Source organism: Pieris brassicae, chromosome 5, assembly GCF_905147105.1.
Source record: "Pieris brassicae chromosome 5, ilPieBrab1.1, whole genome shotgun sequence".
Taxonomy (NCBI): Eukaryota; Metazoa; Arthropoda; class Insecta; order Lepidoptera; family Pieridae; genus Pieris; species Pieris brassicae.
Genome location: NC_059669.1, coordinates 10,087,518 through 10,094,692, shown reverse-complemented (window position 1 = coordinate 10,094,692; position 7,175 = coordinate 10,087,518). Strand labels below are relative to the sequence as shown.

The window sequence follows — 7,175 nt, the reverse complement described above, 5'->3', positions numbered from 1 at the left end:
ATTATAAGTTTTTAATAGTAATACATAGCTTCAATCCGTTCAAAAAGTGTTTTTCTTCTTTCTTTTCTTAATGTATAACAGCTATGTTAACAAAAGACAATACGACATTAATTCTGTCACGATTCTTTACCCAATATTTGAATGTATAGTAGCCTTATTAAACCTTTGTGATTTCCTTTCCTAGAACGTCCTGGATTTCTATCTCTGTCATTTCGGGATAGGATATTGTAGACTCAATTTCCGCACTTAGACGCTCATTTGGTCCCTTGTGCGTAAAGTCCTGGCTAATTAAGTCAGCCTAGGTCCTTCCGGGTAGGTAAGTCTATAAATTTTCCTCTGAAACAGACCCTTTCCCTGTTATTCACAATTTCACATTGCTCGTTATCAAATATTTTAAAAGTTTTATAACCGTACTATGTTTGCGCAAACTGTTTTAAAATATTTACTTTTCGTTGGCCGAAATTATTTAATTAATTAAATATATTAATCTTCAACTTAATTGTATATTTGTTTATTTTTATTCTTGTGAAGAATTCTATATACAATCAAAAAAATTTAGATGACTATCAAAACAAAGCCTTTAAAGTAATAATTGTTTCCGGAACGGAACATAAAAGCACCATTACGAAATTCATTTATTCAGCGCTATTTGCGTATTACAATACGTAGTGAAACTAATCCTATAGGGTGATCTCGAAAAATCTTACTTTACTCAACATAAAATGTTTACTAGGAAAGTTTTCTTAAACTCGAGTAAAGTATTTGCGTACAATCTTTTAGAGGAAACTATAACTTTAACTGGTTTCTGCATGTTTTTATCGCAAAAGAAAATTCTTTTATAACGAGAAAATATCAAGTGCACTTAAAACATTTCTCAAGGGAAATTTCCGAATCGTATCCTTTTCTAGATAACAGTGATTTTGTCATGTTATGAACATAATTTAGGGCTTAACCAGGTTAACCAGGGTAACGACCTCGCCTGCCCTGGAGCACGCTTCTTTGTCTACTCGTCTTCGCTCCTTGAACAAGATTTTTTCTAGTGCGCTTGGCATGTTAGCTCAACCTAACCGTAGAATCATCTAAAAAAAATACGTATTGCACATGTTAATTAGGTCATAGTGCGATGTTCTATAGCTTGATTGAAGGATAATTGAAAGCAATAAATTAAATTCGAACAGCAATTGAATCAAAACAACTTCTCAATCTTCTTAATAATATTAGTATGGAGGACAAAATTATTAGTACCTTTACTAATCCATATTCCCACAAAGTTTTCAATACACATTGAGGCTTTCAGACGAGTTAAGCATAATTCATGTAGAATATATAACTCGAACTCCGCAAATCCAACATTAAAGCCTTCGCAATAAATTGAATTACCGCGCCTTTGAGCCACAAATTTTATTACTTTCCTGCCTTGTAATAAAAACGTTAATGTCAATACAATTTTATATCAATTTATACGTATATTAAATATTGTATTGGATTGGACGTCAAAAGTGGTTTGGTAAAACTGTGAATTCAAAGAAAATAATTAATGAACATGGCAGCTAAAATTTCTACACAACCTCTATTACACATTTTTACTTATTTCCAGACAGGAGTTTATTTATTTATAAGTAATCTTACAGCTACATATTTTATAAAAAAAAAACACTTTAATAATATACAAAAACCAAAACAGATTGTCATCTGTTGTTGTAAAAGAAAATATACAAAAAAAGAAAATAAAAATAATTAATCTGCTGCGAACATAAGTAGCTATGTAGTGATTGGTCAATAGCAGATATGCATCAATGACAAACGAATGTAAGCGCTATACGCTCGTATTTCCTTTTCCATTCTCTAACGTAACGTTGTGCCTATGAGGTTGACGATTCGCGGTCTACACCGGTGCCCCGTCATCAAATGGCCTTCGAGTGATTGACCACCTAAACCGAGATCCGCGTCCGAGTTGAGCTGTCAAGGTCCTTTAGGCCACAACAGACTCCACTCCCAAAAAAAAATACTACGAAAGAAATAGCTAAGCTTATAATCCTCTCCAAAGCACAGTTAAACTTTAGTGCTTTTATACTTCATATTACCATACTTGTACTTAAAGAAACTATAACCGAAGCAACCAAAGGACGTGGGTCAACGTCTACTTTAAGACTATCGTTGTATTATTTACTTACAACCCTTTCTGAAACTTTACCAGAAAGCCTTTACCTATACTTTGTAAGAAAACGAACAACTAGAAAGAAGTACTAAATCTATCCTTTTATTTACTGACGATCTATACAGCTACAAAGTTTGTTTAGAACGTGCATATTTTAGTAATCACTTGAGCCTACAATAACCATTCATTCATTAAGCTAAAACAAAAAACAAACCAACTTTTAACGAAACGAGGTGGCAGATAATTTTCTAACCTTATATGTAACAACGCTAACTTTATACAGAAATTATTTTCTTTGCGTATACAATAATATCTAAATACATTCGCAAGCGTTTTCTATCAAAGGAAATGCTTGAATTGCGTCCGGATTTATACGATTTTATATGTAAAAAGATTCGAGATTAATTCTAAAATGTATGTATCCCGCTTAACGGGATTTAAGTTTACGTAAGTGATGCAACATTGTAAAATTGAAAACTTCAAAACAATTCCTTCGTACCTCAACTAGGTTTTTCAATGCATAATGTCCGAGATTCGTTTCCGGTGAAACAACAATTCATGTGTAAAATATATATAGTTATGTCATATAATTAAAAGCTACTTCCAGCATGCTATATACGTTTATTTGAAGGGATAACTTCTCTCTAAATGTCTCTTTATTTCATTGATACTATGAGTTAGAGAGTCTTAACTTCTTTTAATTATTGCCTGTCTATACTAACTATTAACTGCTACATTTGAAATAAAATCGATGAAAACTGATAAACAAAAAAAACTATACTCACATTAGATAATCTAAAAAAGGTATTTGTTAATCGTCTTTAATAAAAAATCTAATTATTCGCGATTATAATAGATTAAACAGTAATTATCCGGAGCTGGATATATTCGGTAGTGGGCTTATCACTTTTTAAGAGATCATTAAGTGCCTGTCTCGTACCTAATCCGCTGTTTTACTGATATTTTTTTTGCTTAACAAAAATACATCGTATATTTATTTAATCTTGTATATATTTTAATTGAATTTTTTTATGTTTTTTGTAAGATTTACTACATACTATCATTTTGTTTAACTAAATTGTCACACATTTTAGATAAAAGAGTTGGTAACATATACCGTAAATTTGTTTTATGTATGATGTCGTACAATTAAATAAATATCATCCTCATCCAACGCAACACAATATGCACAACGTCCCTAGTGAGGGAAGTGCGTGAACTGAGTCCACCAACAATCTTCATCCAAATAAATAAGTCATATACACCTAACCTTTTTCTTGTCTTGTACAAAATCGATTTTGACAAGATTTATCTTTATTCAATTACAAGTTCATTGTATTGGATCCCCTGAACTAAGTCTAGGGAGACCTACATAGAGGAGACGTACATCAAAGTATTCCGCTTCTCCAACGGATAAATGAATTTGTAACTTAACAATCGCTACTAAAATATTATATAAAGAAAAGATAGAAAACTGAGACTTATTACTAAAACAAAGATACAGGTTTACATAGTTGAGCCTTTTGTACATACCAGAAGCGAATGACTGTGATAATGTTAGGAAAGGGATTGATGGAATGGGAGGTGGAGAGTGCTCGTGTAAAAGAGTGTAAGTGCATTGTGATTAAAAATGGTTAAATTATTTTTGGACTTTTAATTCGTTCATTGTTTAGTGCATATAGCCACTTGTTAATTATTGTTTTCATTTTGTTTAATAACTTAGTGTAAATTTTAATGATCCCAGTAAGTTTTTGTATAGCTGACTAGATAGATAGGAAATTTGGCAGTGCGAGAATGTAGTTTTACATAACGAAATATGTTTTCAAATATATCTCAGTTTTTTTCACAAATTCTTATAACTTATTCATGGCGACCTTAAAACCGCGCGGCACACTTCTACTTAAGGGATATATTCCACAAGGCCGTTCAAGTAAAATTCCACCGGAAAAACCGAATCATTGCGCTAAATAAGCCTTTTACAACCCGCCGCAAATTTACGACATTTCCCTCGACCAACATATTTTCATAAACATATGGTATATTACAGTGTTCTCGTAAATTGGGTCCACTTATACGACTGAGCTTAGATGGTATTACGGTATATTTATAAGCGTTTTTATTAGTTTCATGTACATATATGTTTAATATGAATCCATTATTTATGTTTGGGTGAACAGGGGCAAACGGGCAGCAGGCTCACCTGATGTTCAGTGGTCCGCCGCACATGGACACACTTAATGCCAGAGGAATCGCGAGTGTCGGCCTTTGACGAATTGGTATGATCTTTTCATGAAGTCAGTCGAATCGGTTCGGAAATACTTCAGTGGGTAGCTGGTTCCACATACTGGTGGTGCGCGTTTATACCGCCTTCAAAAACGCTCAGTTCTGGAACGACGGACGTCGACATGATCCGGCCTATTCTGCCTCGACGTCCGATGATGAGCATCCTCTATGATAAATGCGGTAGAAGATGCAGAGAGACCCCTACGCAACGCCTAGGGATCAAGCCGCTCGAAAAGGGATTGGTGTTTGTTCATTATAAAAATGAAATACAGTAAGATTTGGAATCATTTTAAAGTAAAAAATACCTGTGTATATTTTTTACAAAAAGCATTATACGACGTGTATTACTACTTGCATGAATGAGTGTGTAGGTGCGTGGTACAAAACTTTGGAAAGAGAGTTTCATTGTCATATAATCATTCACGCTGACATGTGCTTATTATCCAAATACTGTCTGTACATTTGGTTTTTCTTTTACTTTATATTTTTAAGTGATAATTTTGTATTACTTTTCTTGTACCTCGGAAGGGTGAATAGTGACCAGCAACCAAAACACAGGTATGTCCAAGTGTCGGGACCAGCAATAAAGTTATTAATACAACATGAGGCAGATCCAGAAAATTAATTATTTTGATCAACATTTGCTTTCATCTTTTATTTATTTATTGAGCAATACTATTATTTTCATTTAGTTTGTATACAAAGTTAAAAACTTTACGGGTTTTAAAGTAAACCCTCTCGATACACCCCATTATTCCATTTGCCCCTCTTTTCCGTAGAACGCGTTTTAGTCAAAGCTCACCGATGTCCAGATAAAGCATTCTGATAAACGAGCTGGGTCTGGATATCCATAGTTATCCATAGTCCAGTGTGGGGGACACTTTAAAATCGATTATAAGTTTTTTGATTAGTAATTCTTTTGTTTTGTTTAATATTTTTATCATCTCTACGTGTATGTCACGATTGCCTATACGTGCTTGTCACAGTACAAGTTGTGTTTTGTGGTTATTTTACCAATGTATCAGTGTGCCGAGCGTTGGAAAACTTTTATCAATAAAATAAAATAAAAATTCAACAGGTTTTAATCTACTTTGATCGAATTTTAGACTTCCATCGTATATAGTTCCATCGTTAAGTTGTGTCAAATTTAATTCAAAGAAGCCTTAATGCAAAGCAAATTAGTTATTAAGTTATTAGCGGTTTATATTGTAATTGTAAAAGGTTTTTGTCATAGAAAGGAATTCTCAATATTTAGTTTTAAAAAAAATACAGTGTTCTGATAGAGGCTTTCAGGAAGTCAAAGACAGGGAAGCTTCGCTCTTCTTTAATTAACAATGTTTTAAGAAAATAAATAACACTGTTGGTTTTAAAACGACTTTAGTTAAAAGTAATAAATATATTTGGTGATTGTGTGAATGTGTGTGTGTGAAAGACGAACAAATCTATGTGAATGTGTGCATGAAAAAGATGGATAAACAATATAAAGAATTAAGTAACGATATAGTTGCTATAGTTAAGTATACCGTGCCGATGGTCTAAAATCGTTTTACGTTTTAAGTTAGATAGTTACATTAAACATTCTCGATCAAGGACAAAATTCCATTACAATTAGCCCAACGAAGCTTATAAGCACGTCCAGTTTCCCAACTATGTGTACTGCATCTAAACTTCGAGTTCGAGGAACTTCGTAAATAATATAGAACTTCGTATGCCATACAGAACCAGTACTGTAGAATTGAAATTATTTTATCTAATCTCGACTTATGTAACCTAAAGTTTGTACATACATATATATTTAGTAAATAATTAGAAGCGCAAACCAAATGTTAGTAATTATCGCTTGAAGTGAAGCCAAAATGAGCCCTTTAGTTTTTTTCAACCAAATAAAACTCTTGTTACTGATAATGACCAATAGGTTGCCTGCACATATATTCTTTATAGATCTTTCTCTATACATTAAAAGGCCGGCAACGCACTGGCGAGCACTCTGACATTAAGAGTGTCCATGGGCGGCGGCCCGTTTCTATAAAAAAAAGATAACAGGTTTAAAAACCATAATTGAAGTTAGTTTTTTGTAAATCCAGCATCACAATCCGACTATCCCTAATTTTATGTTATTTATAAGCTGTTTTAAACGATTACAGCCAAGTGACACCTAGATTCAAACAAAGACCCGAGCTAGTACTTTCCCCGGTCAACAAATAAGTATCGTAACAGCGAGGAAATATTGCCAGCGTTAAAGGTACACTGGCATAGGTTGGTTATATTTTTCTATTTATCAATTAACTATCATTACTATGTAGCTTAAGAATATTGTAAATACTGTATATTTGTGTGTTGGAAATTATTAACTCCATCTATGATTGCATTCTTTATACACATTATAAAATTATAGATCAAATAATGAATTCCAGAAAGCTTATCATCCAAGTATATTATTACTATGTCAAGGCGGCGAGCTTCTATAATCTATGGCATATAAAATATGCTGGCGCCATTCTTTTATTAACGTCGTTGGCCTTTATTATAGTTTCAAATTCAATTTAAACTAGCTGAAAATCTATAATTTTGTGCCACAGTTTAATAATAATAACTGCTCACAATCTCTTTGTGTTGAGGGGTGTTTTGCCACAACTCTGTCAACCCCTATAAGGGGGTCCTGAAAAATGAGATAACAAAAAAAAACACAATATTAATACAAAAAAAACTAAATTATTTATTTTATAAAACATTA

General features: G+C 32.8%; 1 long non-coding RNA gene across 1 annotated transcript; it reads right to left on the bottom strand.

Moving 5' to 3' along the window:
• Positions 1 to 622: 622 nt before the first annotated feature.
• LOC123710025 lies at positions 623 to 1,402 on the bottom strand. The gene is made up of 2 exons (XR_006753784.1): positions 1,246 to 1,402; positions 623 to 1,079 (listed from the first exon to the last, which is right to left on the bottom strand). It is a non-coding gene; the product is annotated as an uncharacterized LOC123710025 (long non-coding RNA).
• Positions 1,403 to 7,175: the final 5,773 nt, after the last annotated feature.